The following is a 19,421-nucleotide window of genomic DNA, read 5'->3' as shown; positions in this document are numbered from 1 at the left end:
ACCTTCTTTCCCCCTCTCCTCTTTTTCCCTTGGAGTTAATTCAGTGCTTTTCAAAATAATCAGAATAGCTTGTAAACCAATCATGATTAGATTAGTGCCTTTCTTCCTACCCCCCCCCCCCCCCCAGCCCCAGAAATGTTGGCTTGTAGTACCTCTTGAAAGTCCCAGAGTAGTCCTAATGTTTATTTGCCTGTTCTCTTCTTATGTTTCTCAATATCAGAAAGTATTTTTCTACTGAATATTAAAAAGCAACATTAATCATCCAGCAGTAAGGAGAAAAGCTTCAGCTGGTATAAAGAGGCTTCACTGACTTCAACAGTGATGATAATTTATGACATGAGAAGATCATGCAGTAAATAGCCTATTAAATTTAAATGAAATGTATAGTTAATTGCACATGGCATATGATTTATAGCACTATTTGTTCTAGGAATTTCTTGACAAGATATCATTACTATTTGGCAAAAGATGTGAAAATTCTTACTGGAAATTTGGCTTCATTTTAACCATAGCCAGTGTATGTCTAAATAAAGTGTTAGTAGCAAATCTGTTAGTGTTCTTGCTTAATCTGTATTAAATATAAAATATTTGTTGTATTCTTGTTTTACTGTCAGATAATAATGAAGTGTATATATACTTTTTTTTTTTTAAAAAAAAAAGCTTTTAAATTTCTTCGTGATTTAAATTTAGTTGAACAAAATGCTGATATTTGATGTACCACATTGATGAACCTTGATGAACCAGTTCAATATTGGAAGTCTGATTTCTCCAAAGACCAAGGCCAGCAGTAAGCAGAAACAACACTTGCTTATCTTTGATTTGTCTATGTAATTACTGAAGTTGTATGGCACCGTATTCTAGACTTCCACTTAGTTTGTTATTTAAACTGTGAGGCAGCTCTAGCTTTGCCTCAGAATAGCCATCTTAAAATGGACACATACAGTGGAACAGAAAAATTTAGCTTTCTAAAATCAGGCCCCTGGTATCAGGATCTGAAATACAGTCATGAGAAGCAAATTGCTATTTGCAAAGCAGAGAAACAACAGCCAGATTGTTTCTTCTTCACTTACTGCGCACAGTGTGTGTTGGCACTACATTGCAGTAGCTCAGAAATCTCAAACTGTCAGGAAAAACAAACCATGCCCTACAGACAGAATAGAAGGGTGAAGAAAAAGCACAAAAAGGAAACCAGGAATTCATCTTCATTTAACAAAAGCATGCTATATTTGCCAACAGTGTGGTAGAGTCTACTTCTTGTTGATGAGCCGTGCATTCCCAGTTTTCCTTTTTATACTGCTGTTCTCTCTTGTTTCAGCTTACAGTACTAAGCTTGATTTAATGGGCAGTGAAACAAAAAAGGGAGGCACATTGTTCACATTGATTCTCATTGATGCTTCTTAATTGCATCCCAGTCTGTTTTAAATATCCTCTTTCATATTGGAAATGAAATATATTCTGATTACCATTACCATGATCCAGCATAATTTCTCATTTGGATGTCTTTTCTGCATATCTGTAGGACAGTTTGGTTTTATAGAATGTTTCCTGTGCTCTTAATTTATGTGTATTACCATTTCTTCATTAGACTACTTTCAATTTTTATTAAATTTCCAAGACGTAATATAATACAAAATAATAATAATAAATTAATAAGCAAAAATAATACTATTCTGAATGTAACCAATTAGGAGGTCTAAATCATGTAATGTAGTAATGATAGGATTTCAACTCAGAACAATTCCACAACTTTATAAAGTCAGGCAAATTTTTCATTGCTATGGGTTCTTTGTGAATGTTGTGCTCCAGATAAATTTGTGTTGTTTTTTAATTTGTTTGTTTGTTTGTTTGTTTGTTTGTTTTAGCTGCTTTTTATATCCTTGTATGATCTTAACTTCTTTGCAGCCATACATGCATCCGGCACAGGTGAAACTGTGCAGAAGGAAAGCTACTGGCCAATTGCAGAAATCCATTTCACGTGCCCAGCCTCCATAAAGAACGCACAGGAAAACTTAACTTCTTCAGCAGGTCATCCAAAACACTCAGCATGGCCACTAGGAAGCTGCCAAATGCCTGAAGTGTGGGGAATGCAGATGACGGTGTGCTCCTGGAGCTTTGTGAACAAGCATCCAGGACTACAGGTAAGCTTTTTCCTTTCCTCACTGCTGAGCCACAGCCTGAAGATTAATTCTGTGTCCCTTCTTGCAAGGGGCTATGCAGTACTCATGCTTCTCAGGTAAAGGAAGATGAGAATATTATGCTGGTGTAAACCTTTTAAAAAGTGTTTCGTTTCTTGGATGAGAATTGTACGGGCAGGTGCAGTATCAGGCGCTGCCAGACTGCAGGCACTTAAGCAATATTAGATCTAAAAGGATGTTGCAGAGGAAGGTTTTTCTTTTTCTTATTTTTTTCTTAACAGGAATTTGGAGGTTTTAGTCAGCAATGTGGATGATAAGAGACGCTGGCAAAGCCAACAAAGTAACTTTTCCTGTTGTACACTAAAGACATAAATCCCATCCACAGCATTAAAGCTTTCTTGGCCAGGGTTGGGGACCTGGGGGAACCCCTCCTCACCCCTAGTGCAGGTTGTTGCAGTATCCAAGCCCCTCTGTTGCACATCCCCAGCCACAGCGCTGCCAGGATAAATGCCTGCAGTCTGCCACCATGCTCAGCACAGGGAGGGATTGACACTTAGAAAGAGACAGAGAGGTAGAAAGGTGAGGGTCGACTTTTGTCTCCCATCCCTGCTGAGAACCTTACCTAAAACTCCTTTAAGGAGGAGTATGAATTTCTTCCAAAGCAGTGCTGTAGGCTCAGACAAATGTAATGTTTTCCTGAGGAGTACTTACACTGCTTTTAAATAAGCAAACAATAGAACCACATGTATAAACCAAAAATTTAAACATCAGTGGATGAATTTCTGTTTGCTAAACTGTTTCCTTGGTCAGCTCTTCTGAACAGCCACCACAGTCCCATGATCAATTAGTAAATCTGCATTACATACGGTTTCTGTATACAATCTCTTCTTTAAATATAACACTTCCTATATGAAATCATTGGCTGTTGTTGGCTACAAAAGTGGAGAGAGGGAAAAAACGATCAGACACTCAAGTATTACCATCAAAGTTAAATTTTAACCCATCTTATTCTTGTATAAATAATTAAGTTTTCCATCCACTCTCTGATCCACTAGTACTTAATTTAAACCTTTTTTTCCATGGAATGAAAACACTTAGCTTTTGAGACAAATCCCTCCCATCACCTCCAGCTGGCTCCTTTTCCTGTCCCGTCTCACCATCTTGCTCTCAGGAGAGCACCTACTTAACCCCTTGTTTATTTATTTTAAGTTATTAGTATTGCTCTTGAGAGGTTAATCAGAACTAAGGCAATCTTTCAATCCAAGTGTTTTAATATTTTCTTGAATGTCAGGGCACAGCAAGAGGCCAGCTGCTCCACAAGGTCTGGGGTGCTGGGGTCTCCCCCAGGGTGGGTGTTTGGGATTGTACCTTGGCTGGTGAGACCCTTCCAGCCATGGAGCAGGGGTTCCTTTTTGAGCTCTCCCTGCCACCCTGCCTGGGATTGCTCTGTCCATGGCCACCAAGGTAAGGGGTAGCTCTTGGCTCTGCTATTGATGAGCTGTCCCTGAGCCCCAACAGCCAGACTTCCTGGAGTGGGAATGCTCTCACAGCCCTTACAATACGCCAGTAATCAACCATTCATCCTTGCAGACTAAAAATCTTGCAAGGCAGCTGCCTGTCTTATTAAGTCTTGAATTTCTCATGCTCCTGGCATTATTTAAATAAGTTGCTTTCTAGACTGTCATCAAAGCAACGCAGCTTCTGGGTTTTCTGAATTACTGTTAAATAGTACATATACAGAACCGATGAGAGCAAATGCAACTAATGACACTGAAGATCAGCATAAAGTTTCTAAATGAACCACTCAATCATTTTAATCTGGATTGACACTGCTTGTCAGGGGGGTTGGACTAGATGATCTTAAAGGTCCCTTCCAACCTCAACCATTCTGTGAGCCTGTGAGATTTCAGCAACAAAGATCATCAAGGGTGTGAAAAAACTTCTGCTTGAGGAACAACAAAGTTAGCAGTTATCAGTCTGGAAAACAGCTACTTGATGGAGGGGAGGGAAAATAATATAGATTTATAGACTCCTTGGTGGCATGCAGAGGCTCAATTAATATTTCATTCTCTTTACCTCACAAGATGAAAGGGCTAACCAAATAAAGCTGAGGGTTCAAAACAAATAAGAGAACTCTCACCAAGACTACTGTGGATGTTTAAAGATTACTTGGTGCTCAGGGAAGTTCAGTCGAAGTTCAAAGGAAAATAGCCATATATATGGATGTATGTAGCCATATATGGCTGCAGTTGAGAGTAGGATACTGACCTAAATGGTTCTTTAATTTAACCTGGTACACAGTTCTTACATTCTTGCTTTCTGTTGCTTTTATATAAGGGATAAATTAAGAGAGATTACAGAGCTGTAGAATACAGAGAAACTCCAAAACATAGGGTCACCAGTTAAAAAAGACTCCTCCCTTAATACCTCCTGAGTATTTGATATGTTGTTGAGAATTTGAAGTTTGGAATTATGAAAACAATTCAAGAAGAAAAATATAGCCACTCTGCCTTCTTATAAACTCTCAGGCTCAGGATGTCCAACTGATTTGAGCATATGATTTAGGATATTTTATGTGTTTTGCAGTTCACAGCAATGAGATTAAATGAGAAATAACTCCAGTGTCAGGAGCAGCCTGGGATTTGAATAATGGTGATGCTGGAGTACTAAAAAAACGCCTGCATGGATAAAACTATCCCTCCGTAGACACATATGGGTGTACCAAAACTCATTAGAACTAAAGGAAGCATAAAACAAGATTACAGGTGTTTACAGGATTAGGTAGCATTAAAAAACAAACTACCTGACTAAATTTAGTTTTTGAATTTAATCCTCTAATTTCTACAGTTTTTTAGCTGCCAAGCTAGGAAATTTCCATCTTCATAGCAATAAATCTATCTCATGTTAGTCCTTATGGCTTTATCTTACTTTGTGAATAAAGTAACTTTCTCACTCCATCCCTACTGATCCAACTTTTACATTTTTTTTTAGCACTTACAGTTCTGAATGTTTGTTTGCCTACAAGATAATTTCCTCTTAACAATTGTCTTTTTTTTATAAGGTCTCATCTTATGCTTGCTGAACTTTCAACACAATATGGAGTTAGGAAAACACCAGAAAAATTAAAAAGCTAAACATATAAAATGCAGTGGCAATACCACTAAAGTTTCGCGTAAAATTTTAGTACCCTTTTCCATGTCAGTACTTTTCCATAGTCTGAAGACTCCAAATCCCTATTACTCAAATTCCCCAGAGGTCTGACACCCACAGATACATCTTGATAAAGTTTTAACATACCCAGGAGAAATGTGAGCTGTAAATACAAATGCTGAAACTTCGCTTGTATTACAAAAAGGTTGATCTGTGAGAGACTTTCTTTGATTAATTAAAAGTAAGGGCATAATTCAGAGAGTGGTCATGCATATTTGGTTCCTCCTGTCTCCCCAACATGCACATACGTTTATATTTTTTTAAATTTTATTTTATATACGTTTTATATTTTATATATTTTATACGTTTATATTTTTATATTTTTTATAATAAATATATTTTATATTTTTCCAGTTCGGAAAAATAATGCAGTTGTGAGAATTTGCATAAAGGACATGCAGCAGCAAGATGCTTTTAGAAGAAGATACTGTTCTTTTTTCATCACTTGTCAGTTGATCCTGTATGATCCTGATTAACTATTTCTTTTTTAAATTGTGAATGCTATAGATGGAAAAGCAATTAACCTTTTGTTCCTTTTAGAGTGTCTGATTTTCTGAGATACTCTTGAAATGTTTCTCATCCAGGTCGGTTACCTTCCTTCTTTAGCATTAGGGCTGATACTATGGACACCAGAGACACCAGAAGTGTCTCTGTCGGAGGCAGATACCTTTTAATAAATGTTTAATAGCTTACATCTTGGGAACCGTAGAAACAGTTGCCCTGGTAATCGGATACTGCAAAAATTAACTTCGGTATTTGAACTGGAAATGGAACATTTTCTCTGTGAATGTTTCTGCTGAAACAGTTTCTTTCTGAATGAGGATTTAGCAAAGTTAAAAAGAAAAAGAAAAAAAAAGTCTGGACCATGGAATGGTACAGATGACAGAATAAAATGGAGAAGAGAGGTTTCATGGTATTTCTTTGTAACAGCTTTCCCTTCTCTCCTGTAGCCTCCTTCCCATTTCCCCCTGAACAAGATACACAATTTACAGAGAAAATATGGTGGTTTATTTTCTGTATGTGCCTTTAATCTACTGTTGTTTGAATGTGTAGTAAACAATACTGTGTGATTGCTCCCCCCGCAGCGTAACTGCACTGGTATCAATTTAAATTTTTCCTTTAAATTGTTATATGTACTTCCCACAGTAACGTTTCATTCTGAAGAATAACTACCAAAGATTTAGAAAAAAATGAGATTGTGTCATAAATGCAATTAAGCCAGAAATGAATAAAAGGTCAGCTAAAAGTCAAACAATTTCTTAGTATTATGGTCTGTTTTTTTTCACATAGTAAATGTGCATTTTAATGATACCAACATGAGTGAAACAGTTAAGATAATGACTGAATGATAGAAGCCTTTCCAGAAAATCTTTGGTCTGAATCTTTAAAACTAAATAACATTAAAATAAATTAATAGAAATAAATTCTACTTGATGCTTAATATGATTGTAATTCACACTTAGAAACTAATATCTGTGTATCACGTGTAAATAAAGTCAATATTGGCCTTATATAAAGTTCCAGTCTGTGAATCATGGGATCTTACTTGTAATTTCAGCTCTGCTTTCAACAGAAATACCGCATATTGCTTATTAGTGAATGCTGAAAATGGCACTGTCAGATGGGACAGCGGAGGATTTTCCTAGAATGCAGGTAAGTGTTACTGGCGGTTAACAAGCTGATAGTGCTGACTCCCGTGCTACCCTAATTCTGCTGCTTCTGAAGGGATGTTCATGACAGACTGATCATTCAATGAGCAGGCATTTTAAGGAGCAAGGCTAATACAGATTAGCCCCAAATGGGCTCTTTACACTTACTTTCACATCCATAAGTAAGTGCAGGCCAAAAAAAAAATAAAAATCCATAAAGTCCAATTATTGTTTGAGGTGTAAAATGCAATGAAACAGTTCAGACACTTACTCTTGTATTCTATAAGAAGGAGGACCAATTACTTTCCTGTGCATGTCAGAAAGCTGTGTAGAAAGAAAGGTTCGAGCTGCGAATAGAGAGTTTTTACGATGCTGTGGTGTTAATTACAAAAGTGGGGGTAAGCTACTCTGCTGCTCTGCTGCTTTGTGATTACAGTTTTATCTCCACAGTCTAATTGCTAGGGCAAATGCCAGCATTTATATGTCTAAGTGAGCACTCAAAATGTGTACATGTAATTGGTGTTAACAATTACTGCAAATGCAGGATTGTGCCCCTGAAACCAGATTTCTTATAAACCACCTAGTTTAGCAAGTCATTTGTTGTATTAAAGGAAATAAAAACTTCCTATCACATCACATATCTTATCACAGAAGGCACCATTTAAGGGTTCTTAGCATGTATTTTGGAGGGACAACACTTAAATGTTAATGTCAGGTCCTAATGTTGCGGGAGAGGAAGATCCGAAGGTGAGACAATTTAAAAAGTACAGTCTTGTCACATTTAAGACGAATGCTTGTTTCTTTCAATAGAAGGAAGAATTATCTCATTTTTTCCTTTGAATAGCTTGGTGTTTTTAATATCACTGGCAGATTTAAATAACATTTTCTGACTGAAAGTATAAATCCAACTGCACCCATGAGCAGGTATGTGGTAGGTTTGTGGACGATCATGTAGATACTGGTCAAAAGAAAAAAAAAGTCTTGAGAATTTATGCTTAATCTGATCAATAATATTAGCAAGACAATCAAATAAAATGCCTGAAAAATCAACAAATAACAATGTTTCATTTTGTCAATTTAAAAATTAATTGTTTGGGGGCTTGCTTCAGAATCAGCTTTCACTTCAGAATGCTATTTCAAGCATAAATGTCCCTACGTTTGTTTTAAAACTAATAGCAAAAAGAGAAAGCTAGCAAAATTCCAGACCCAAATGAGTTAGTTAAGTAAAATAGAGTCTTGCTAAATCCAAAGCAATGTTGTTTGTTTACAACCCTAAGGCCTCCCCAAGGGGCATGAAGGCAGAGGCTCTCCACTGGGGCTGCCACCAGCTGAGGGTTCTGACCCTGCAGATGGCCAATGACCCAGAATACAGTCTGGGGAAGCACTTAGGACCAAAAATCAGCAAATAATGAATGTTGAAGGAAGGCACCTTCTGGAGAGAAGCTGGTCAGTATTCTTTGACAAAAATGCTTTCTCTCAAAAAATGATAATTTGTCGAGTCATATTTTTTACTGGAATTGTATGTTTGAAGAAAAAAAAAGTCTGTTTGGTGTTTCTTGTTAAGAAAAAATCCTGAATAGTGCAGTGGTTAGGCAGGATGTGGGAGACCTAGATTAAAATCCTTGCTTTAGTCTTTTTCTTTGTAGTCAAAAGAAGATTTAATTATTTATGGAAAGCAGGACAGTTCAAACAAAGGAATTAGAGTTGCTGAATTAAGACCCAAGGACCAGAGCCTGGATTTCATACAAGGCAGTCTATTGACTATTTATAGTCGGGAGAAAAAAGGGTTTTAGTGCAGATCAGGAATTTCTGAAATCTTTCACTGCCCTTATAAGAAGCAAATCCAATTCTGTTTTTTGTCTGGCTGTGTTCCAGGGCTAAGTGGAACTATGCTGGACTAAACATCTAACTCAGAGCTCTCAGTATGGTATTAGTAGAATGAAACTTACTTACTATGTCAAAAAATGTGATTTTCTCCTAGAAAGGAGAACTTTATCAGGAAATAGAGTATCATCGGTCACTTATTTCAAAATTACTTTGCTTCACAGGATATAAAATACCATGGATGGGAAAGTGTTAAAAATACTTTTGCAAACTTTCAGCTGGGCAAGGAATACATCTATTAGTGCAGCCAAATGGAATTTCTTTTTTCCAGTACTGTTGTAACTTATTTCAGCTTAAATCAATAATTCTCTTTGAAAATAAATAATCTATTTCCACTATGCAAAGTTTATTTGCACAGACCAGAAAATAACATTTATTTATAGTTTGAAGGCCCTTGTGGGGATTCTGAAGATATAATTCATATTGTGTATTTATTATACTTTCTTCTGTCAGAGAGGGAGTGAGAAGATAGGGAATGAGAGAGGAAGAGAATAGTGAGTGGGGAAGGGAGAAGAATAAAGAGAGGTTGGCTGGGAGAGATAGAAAGAAAGAAATAGAGCTTGATATACTGAAAAGTGTGAAAAAAATATTGAAAAGGACATTAAAATTATCAGCAATCAACACAATTTCAGGTTACTCTTTGAGAATTTAACAATAGCAGGAGGATAAGAAGATAAATGACCTGGGAAAATCATGGGAGAGAAAATGTCAGATTCAGCAGCTGCAGCTTTGTAAGTCCTATAGGTAAGTCTTTCTTCTATAGCCCTGGGGTTGTGGAGGTACTTTGCAGTAACAACAGGAAAATCAATTTTCATTTATTTTTAGAAGAAATAACTTCCAAAATTAGGATTTAATGTATTTAGAGAGGATGATGCTGCAAACCCTGTTAGGCAAGCCAGAAGTGAGCAGGAGTAGTAAAAACAATCCCACTTATACATATCAGATGCTCAGTAGAAAGGAAGGGCATACATTCTTCCATGCCACTAAGCTGACAGTAGTCATGTTCAGCTCCATACTTATCATCCTTCCTTGCTGATCTTACAAGCCTGCTAGAAAAGTGCTGAGTAAATAACTGCAACTTTAGATTTTCACTCTCAGCATAGAAAGCAGACAGGCATTTGATTGGAATTCTTCAGTCAATCCTCTCCGCTATGATAAATGAGCTACAAGTAAAGGCAAAGCACTGAAACACATCATTGTCTGTGAGAATTTTCCAGTTAAGATGAAAATTTAGATTTGGTGGAAAGCAACCTACCATGAAACAGCCTGACTAGATGGCACAGACATAACACATAACACTCCCCTTCGCTTCCCCCCATCCCGCTTCTGATTTGATAGTCTTGGCCACAGAGAAAATTTGAGGCACTAATCTTTTCTTTACTAATATAGGCTCTTTTACAGCACTGTGTGTCGAGGACTTCTTGCCTGCTAGTTAATTTATCATGCTGCACTGGCCTGAGGAATACTATTCATGACCCTGACTGCTTTAATATGTGTAATATGCCCTGCTTTATATGTATTGCAAGAAGTAGTGCTAGCATAGTCAATAGCTGCCACAAACATAAGTGGTAGTAGTACTGATCAACTTTCTTTAATTTAAGGCTTCTAGGGAGACATTTGTCTGGGCCAAATAAATGCTGTTATCCCCATCACTTTTGATTAAAAGGTCCCTAACCGTATAGGTTGTGACATCTCATGCTTGAACAGGTACAATCTACTATGATACAAGACTATGATTCTTGGGTGTCAACACAGATCGTCTCAAGATTCATGTTAGTTTTCCCTAGTTAATCTTGGTCTTACACAGAATAGCAGATATTTATTTATATTTGTTTTCTGGCATATTCCTAATTTATTGCATTATTTCTTTAGTGCCATGTGCAGACTCTTAAAAGCCTGTGGGAAACACAGTATGTTATGATCACTAATACCTTAACATCCCTCTCCCCACTCCCATCCCCCTGCCTCTGCTAACACTTTCCTTGCCCGTTAACTGAACTCCCCATACTAATATATGGAGTTTAGTTGCAGTGGGGAGAAGTTATTTCTCTTGTTCACATTGAGAGTACTCATTACAGAGTCTGAGTGACAGAGAAGATGAAGAAGGTTTGTATGCCATTTAAAGTACTTGAAGCTTGATAATATGGGTGCGAATATTTCTGGAAAGTCAGGTGAAAAATCAAATTCTGCCACACTCATGCATTCGTCACCTGTATTACATTGTTTTGAAACTGGAACAGTTGCAGGAGGTGCAGTATATGCTCATATGCACAAAGATCTCTATGATGTGTGTCAGTTCTGCCTTCTGAACCTGACACAAATTTCTTATGTCAGCATTCAGATTTTTATTACTGATGTGAAATGTAACAGATTACGTTAATCTGCCATAATTTATTGAATAGAAACAGGTTTTTCTGTGTGTCTTTAGTTATTGGTAAGTAAGCAATATGTATCATTTTAAAGCTCTTTTCCCTTAAGGCAGAAAAATTGATCTGAAGACATCAATGCACAAATCTTACCATGAATGAAAAGGGAAATCTTCAAGCAGTTTAATGTAGTTAGACAAAGACATTATTCTCCATAGACTTTGCACAAGGAGTGGGGAGAGGTAAAAGTCTGCTATATTATGTTTCTCTGTTAGTCAGTCATTGGATGATCGTCTTTCTTCTATTTACCATACAGTGACCTGTTTCCTCTCTTCTGTATGCTATATGTGCTTCGAGTGACATACTTCCCATGGAAAACAAATTAAGGAAATTTCTTTGTGAGTAAATCAGACTGTTGAGCAACTAGCATGCTGCTTCAATGAAGCACTGTTTTTCCAGCTCTTCTTCTTATATCAGTTATTGGTATTTCACTTTTTCCTCCTTGCTTTTTGTGCTGCTTTCCCTTGTTTTTGTGCTTGCGACACTCAGCCACAGGCTGAGAACAAATGGCTTTAACACTATGAACAAACAAAGCCTTGTCTGAACGCTAAGAACGCTCAATCTCAGCTAGTACTTGGGTGGGAGACAGAGCGTAATACAGCTGTAATACGGTATGGTGGTGAATGTGTCACTTGTGCTATGTACTGGAAAAATGTCCTCTTAAACAATAAATGCCTCAAGCTTTGAATCTGAAATCACTGCCCACTGTAGTCACTCCATATATCATGTCTAAGGTTATGGCTTTCCAGATATGTTTTTGGCAGCAGAGCTGGTACCCTGATTGTTAAGTGAGGTGAAGAATGTGGCCACCTGCACCAGCCACGGTGGCCCAGGACCACTTCTGCCCAGCTGTTTGTGCCCAGCCTGGTGCCTGGGGGCCTGGGGTCTCTGGCCAGACTGGGAGGGGGCATGCGACTTCTGACTTCCCCTTTGCAGGTCCAACCAGTAGCAAAGGTGAGCACATATTCCAGAGACACACAGGCACGCAGAGATAGGGCACTGACACAACTGGTCACACAGGCTGCCCCAGCCACAGGCTGCCTTCAGCAGCACTTACACACAGGACTCGTAAAACACAGACACAGACAGCTGAATTCCCTTCCCCCTCTCTGCCTGGTAGAGGCAGAAGATCATGGTGTAGGCACACACACACAGCACTCCGCAGGTTCACAAACACACAGAGCACTCTCCAGGCTCACAAACACACATTCACGGATCCTTGAAGGCACAGCCCTTCCATCTGTCCAGCACCTTCCCTCTGTCTGTCCAGCACCCCTGCCCAAATCCCCTGAGTACCAGCATGGCCTCTCTGTCCATCCAGCACCCCTGCATGTATCCTGAACACTCATACCCACTTCATGGGTCACCTACTTGCTGGCTGGTCCAGCCTGAAGTTCACTGTACACACGCAGCACTCTACCCTTGTGCAGCTTTGTACATCCTGTCATCAAGTACCAGGGAGAAGAGATCAGCACCTTCCTCTCTATTTCTCTTCCTCAGGAAGTTGTAGAGGGCAATAAGGTCACCTCTTAGCTTTCTCTTCTCCAGACTAGACAACCCAAGTGTCCTCAGCCTCTCCTCATAGGACATGCCTTCCAGCCCTTTTCCCAGCTTTGTTGCCCTTCTTGGATGCTTTCAAGTACCTTACTATACTTTTTATATCATGGAGCCTGAAACGGCACACAATATTAAAGGCGAGGCTACACCAACATCAAATATAGTTGGGCGAATCACTTCTTTTGACTTCCTGGCTCTGTGTGTTTAATGCATCCCAAAACACAGTGTCCTGGTTCCAGTTAGGACAGAGTTAATTTTTCCTCCTAGTAGCTGGTAGGGTGCTATGTTTTGGATTAGGATGAGAAGAGCGCTGATAACATGCTGATGTTTTAATTGTTGCAGAGCAGTGCTTACACCAAGCCAAGGACTTTTCGGCTTCTCGCTCTGTCCTGCCAGCGGGCAGGCTGGGGGTGCAGCAGGAGCTGGGAGGGGACAGACCCAGGACAGCTGACCCAAACTGGCCAAAGGGGTATTCCATACCATCTGACGTCATGCTAAACAATATATAGGGGTGGCTGGCCGGGGTGGGGGGCCGGCTGCTCGGGGATAGGCTGGGCATCGGTCAGCGGGTGGTGAGCAATTGCATTGTGCATCACTTGTTTCATACACATTATTATTAGTAATACTATTATCATTATCACTATTATTATTATTATTGTTATTATTATATTCCTGTCTTAATAAACTGTCTTTATCTCAACTCACCGGCTTCACTTTCCCGTTTCTCTGCCCCATCCCAGAGAGGGAGGGGGGAGGGTGAGCGAACGGCTGTGTGGTGTTTAGCTGCCAGCCGGGTTAAACCACAACACACAGTTTGCTGTCTGGGCTGCCCAGGCACATTGCTGGATCATGTTGAGCATACTGTTGACCAGCACCCCCAGATCCCTTTCTGCTGAGCTGTTCTACAGCCACGCATACCTGTGTCCCGCATTACTCTGTCTCAGGTGCCAAACCTGACGTTTTCCTTTGTTGAACTTTATGCCACTGATGATTACCCAGTGCTTCAATCTATCTAGATCCTTTTGCAAGGCCTCTCATCCCTCCGGAGAGTCAACAGCACCTCCCAGTTTAGTGTCATCAGCAAACTTGCTGAGGATGCGTTCCACTGCTTCATCCAGATCATTGATAAAAATGTTGAACTGAACTGGCCCTGGAATTGAGTCCTGGGGAATACCACTGGTAACTGTCTGCCAGGTAGATGTAGCCCCACTCACTAAAACCTATTGAGCTCTACCTTTGAGCCAGTTCATCACCCAGTGTAGTATGAACCTGTTTATCTCACAGTTGAATAATTTATCCAGAAGGATGCTGTGAGGGACAGTATGAAAGACCTTTCTGAAATACAGAAAGATTATGTCTGGTAACAGATAGATTATGTGAGAAATAATATGAAATTATTATGCACATATATTATATTACATGACATATCATATATTGTGTATATATACAGTATATATATATTATATGTATATGTATTGTATATATTATATATATTATGTTTTATTACATGTATATGTATATATTATATATATTATTATAATATATTATGTGAAAAAGATTGTCAGGTAACAACTCATGTTTCATTGATTTTTTTTTTCTTTAATGTTTCCTTGGTTAAACTTGTTTGAAGCCCTGATGATCTCTTATTTTACATGTTACACACCACTCCAGTTTCAATTCTCCAAGCAATGATGTTTTCATTATTTTATGTGAAATAGAAAAAGCCTTTCTACCTTTCTGTTTATGACTTGCTTCAGCAGGGTTATCAGAGGCATGTACAAGTAACCATTGCTTCTGCCTTATACTGCATTGCTTCTTTATGCAGTGCATATTTCTTTTTGTTTAGCAAACTATCAGATGTGGTGTTGATCTTCATAATCTATGGTGTTTTCTCAGGAAATCAGATTTAATACAGTCATTGCTATTTGCTTTGTCTCTTCAAGAAGGTGATTAATGTGTGTGACATTTACCCTGATTGTTATTCTCTTTAAAGATTGTCTTAATAATGAAGTTAATTTTGGAGGCTCCAGCTGGAACTGGCAATACTAGGGGCAAATTAAGTAGATTCCAGTTTTCCTGAGAGGAGTCTCAACCAAAGAGCCCTATCACTGCTGATATTATCAAGGCATCAGAGAAGCTACAAACATGCTTTGAAGCACACCAGTTCCCTGAGTGCTGAGAGCTATATGACTATTTTTGAGTTCACTGAAGATGCTCTGCCTCAAATTAAAGTTGAATTATTTGAAACATTCCAGGAAACCATTGCTGGAAAAGCTTCAAAGCCTGAAATGTGGTTGAAGTTAGTCAGATAAGATTTGAATTTCTGAAGGCAGACAAACTTATCTACTCACACTTTTTTAAGCACCATTCCTTGCCTAGAAAGTTTTCTCTAGAGAAATTTGGCAGTTAACACTTTGATATTGTTCTTGAGCTACTTTGTCATTCAAGAAAACTGAAAGCTTTCTAGTTTTCTTGGCATTTCTTGGCATTCTATGGCAGTTGGCATTGCTAATACTATAGGTTAATACCCCACTGTTTAAGTGCAGTTCTAGGAAGTCATAATAATCTTAAAAAAATAAAATAATCAGCTTTTTTGTCTGAGTGGTATTGTCTGTCTATTCCACTGTGTTCTGAATGAAATACTGGCCAGAATATCCTTTGCTTAGTTCCAAAATATATCCTAAAATCAAGGTTTAATTTGTACTTTTAGGTATGCAGATCTAGTATAAGAAATTTTGAAAATACAGATCCAGCCAGGACACATTAAGGATATAGTGCTGTTTGCACACTATGATAGTAATCTCTAATTATTTCTGTGCTTAGCTAAATCTTAAAAAAAAACAAACAACAACAACAAGAAAAAAACAACCAACCAACCACCATCACCACCACCACCACCACCAAAAAAAACCACAATGAAAATCATTTGATAATAGTTAATAGTAAGTAGAACCTATAGCTGGCTACTAGTGGAAAAGTTTCTTTCCTGATCCTTCAGCTTGGCAGTAAGCTGATGTGTTCAAAATATCCTCACAATGTTTTCAATATGAGGTCACAATAGTGCTTTTAGGCTAAAATTGTTATAAAGAAATAAGGATGAGAGTGGAAGGTCTTGCTCCTTCCTTCTTAATATTCATATCAGGTAAGGAAAAACTCCAGTTTAGTCAACTGATTGGTAAAAATAAGAAAAATCAGACTGTAAAGGAATATGTGCTTATACTGCTGAGCCATGACCACAGGTGCTGAGTTACTTGGTGTGATGTTGGATTGCACTTAGTGTGAGGCTGTATTGCTGGAGCACTCCAAAGGATATTGGTGGGGGGCACTTCTGTATATCCTTAATAGTTCCTAAACTAAATAAATCCCTTAAAATATCCAGACCAGTTTTAGAAGCTCAAACTTTTTCTTTAGTCTGTTTCCATGTATCAAGATGAATAAATTCAGGTTCCCAAATATGATAGATGGATGCAAGCTACTTGCAAGCAATGTATTACCTACTTCACAAAAACAGAGTGGAAATAAGTTCCTATGGCAAATTGACATGAACAAGATAGCAGCACCAGGAAGGAAAAAAAATGAATTTTATGAATTTATTTCAATTCTAATAATTTGTTAGGCAGCTTCCAAACAGTGCTTTTGTATTGTGAAGTGCATGGAAAGTCTTTTGAACTATGTAGCCAGTGGAGAGCAGGGAGTTGCTAGTGATTTTTGCTGCAGCTGCTATTTACCAAAGCATTTTGCAATTGTCTTGAATGTACTTTATTGACTGCAATTAAAATAATAACACATTTTACGCATAAAAGGCCTATTTAAAATATAGTTTAGATGTTAATATGGTATTATTTTATGCTTTATACTAGTTGTTGTAATTTTTTTTGTTGCCTTATTTTTTTTTTCTCTCAGGACTTGACATGTGTAAAAGAAATGGAGCAAATGGATAAAATAGTGTTTTTTTCTGTGCTTTTTTTTTTTTTCTTTCTCAGTAGGATCTTTTTGCCTTGCTCTATCTGCTCTTTAGTTGGTTTTGAAACAGATGATTATAAAAGTCTAAAATTATTGTACTGAAAAGTCACCACATTCATTTAGGATAGAAGGAAGCTGCACACATTTTATGCAAGAGCAAAAAGGTGAAGGAATGTTTATTAATATATAAAAGAAGAAGAATTATTCCAGTGTAAACAGTCTACACCCACTTACCATTAAGAAGAACTGCTTCTTAGGGACACTTCTGGTTTTGGTGACTCAATTTTCCAGCTGGAAAATTGAATGACTGAATGAATGACTGAATAGCCCAAGTTAGAAGGGACCCACAAGGAACATCAAGTCCAACTTCTGGTTTCGCACAGGACCACCCCAAAATCAAGCCATATGTCTGAGAGTGTTGTCCAAACACTTTTTGGACTCCAAGAGGCTTGCTGCAGTGACCACTTCCCTGGGGAGCCTGTTGCACTGCCTGACCACCTTCTCAGTGAAGAACCATTTCCTAATATCCTACCTGAATGTCCCCTTTCACAGCTTTATGCCATTCCCTCAGTTCCTACTACTGGTCACCAGAGAGAAGAGATGAGATCCTGCCCCTGTGCTCCCTTTGTGAAGGCCTAGTAGGCCTTCCCTTTGTAGAGACCTAGACCTGTAGGCCTAGTCTAGGTCTCCTCTCAGTCTCCTCTTCTCTAGGCTGAACAAACGAAGCTGCTCCTCATACATCTTGCTCTCTAGGCCCTTCACCAGCTTTGTAGCCCTCCTTTGAACACTCTCCAATAGTTTCATAGCCTTTTTATACTGTGGTGCCCAAAACTGCACACAGAACTCAAGATGAGGTGTTTTTTGTGGCCCCCAAAATATTTCATCAATCAGGGCCAGGGGAGATTGTATAGTAAGTAATACAATGGAGACACTATTTAAATTTATTAAACTGCTTAAACTAGTCTTCCCATGATATATATATTTTTTGCTACAGCTATTTATATTATCCATAGACTGTTGTGGAGAAAATTTTTCTTAGTTAAGAACTTGTCACTAGCTAATGTTAATGGTTGCTCAAATCTATGTCAAATTGTGCTGAGCACCAAGGATAAAGTGGCAAAAAAGACATAGAAAGACATGCAAAAACACATGGGTTTTCCTAAATGTAAAAATCCCCATTAGGGGAAAGAACCCACATTTTTAGGTACCTTTTTTTTTTTTTTTTGAATAGAACTATTGCCTTTTTTTTTTTTTCTTTTCCAAAACCAAAGCAATCAAAGAACACGGTATCTGTGACTGTCAACAACTTTTGGTCCTTAGTAAACTGTTTTCAGAAATATTCGAGTAATTGATTTTCAGGTGCTTCTTATCTAGAAACAATTGTATAATCTGTGAAAGTCCTTTGAATGAAACAATTTATTGTGAATGCTACTATGAAATGATAAGATTCAGAGTAAAATCTTTGCAAACTGAGGATTTTCTATCTTATTTTTGATGCTAAATGCAAAGGTATGAACATGCTTGAATTACATGGAGAAAATACCTTTAGTTATATCCAAAGAAAGTCTTTCTTGGTGCTCTCATGTCTCTGAATGGTAAAAAGCATTCATTCCAGAGTCTTAGAAAGGAGTATTTTTCAAGTGGAAGTAGTAATTCTTAGAAATGAAAATTTTTATATTTTATTTTATTTTATTTTTTTTTTTTTTTTCCTGAAAAGATGAGACCAACCATTTCTTTGTCCTTTTCCTGGTAACAAAATAATCAGTAGATCACTTGTTGTAGCCATGGAGAACAGATGAGAAGTCAGATTTTTTTCAAAGATAACCCTTTGGGTATATTGTGGGCTGATACTGGAAGGGTTCTGCAGGAGGGGTAACTTGGTGGGACTTTATGAGTTTTCCTAACTAACATTTGAAAAAAAGAGAGAGCAAGAGAGAGAAAGAATGGATAGGATAGTGAGCAGAGGAGCTAATTAAGCCTGTTCTGTTGAATTTGGCTGAAAGTTACATGACATCTATCACCTGAGGATGGACAGAGAAGCAACCAAGTAGCCAGGTACAGTGTACTTTCAGAAGTCTCACTTCAAAAGAAACTGAACTTAAAATCACAACAAAAACACTTTGCGTAATAAAACAAACTGGGCATCTGCAATTTTCAGGAATACTTAGCATTTTTCAAATTATCTACATAGACTCCCAGATGTGTAGATTTTATTTTCACTACATCTCTATTAACCAAAAGTGTTTTTGTTTGTTTGTTTGTTTGTTTTCACATTTTTCTCCTTTTATGTCTTGGCTTTCCATATGTTGGGTGCATGTGAGGTTGAACAATCTGCAATCCCTGCAAGCAGGCAGGAATATCTCTCAAAGGGAAGTGGACTCTTGTAAACTGCAGTAACATGTCTGCTGAAAAGAATGGATTTGGCAGAGTGTGGAGGGACATTTCTCAATGTGCATGCAAAATGGTTAGATCTAATTGTATAGGCACTTCAAAAGTGTTCTTTTAAAATGGCGCTATTTTATTTGTTTATTAGAAAAGTGAACATTTATAGCTAGAGATTTAAGGTGGGGTTGGGTTTCTACTCTATGTAATTTCCA

The 19,421-nt window shown here is 38.0% G+C and overlaps 1 protein-coding gene across 3 annotated transcripts in view; it reads left to right on the top strand.

The window, feature by feature from the left end:
• TMTC2 (transmembrane O-mannosyltransferase targeting cadherins 2) overlaps positions 1 to 19,421 on the top strand; it is a 369,395-nt gene that overhangs the window by 277,088 nt on the left and 72,886 nt on the right. Inside the window, exons 12-14 of one of the 3 annotated variants that reach the window (XR_010830966.1) lie at positions 1,903 to 2,138; positions 6,904 to 6,998; positions 9,511 to 9,528. The gene's annotated coding sequence lies outside the window, so the exon portion shown is untranslated. Of the gene's footprint in view, positions 1 to 1,902; positions 2,139 to 6,903; positions 6,999 to 9,510; positions 9,529 to 19,421 lie in introns of those variants that run through there. The other 2 variants (XR_010830965.1, XR_010830962.1) reach the window with 2 other exon arrangements.

The sequence above is a fragment of the Anser cygnoides genome, chromosome 1, assembly GCF_040182565.1.
Source record: "Anser cygnoides isolate HZ-2024a breed goose chromosome 1, Taihu_goose_T2T_genome, whole genome shotgun sequence".
Classification (NCBI taxonomy): domain Eukaryota; kingdom Metazoa; phylum Chordata; class Aves; order Anseriformes; family Anatidae; genus Anser; species Anser cygnoides.
The sequence above is the reverse complement of the archived record's forward strand: the minus strand, read 5'-3'. Positions and strand labels throughout refer to the sequence as shown.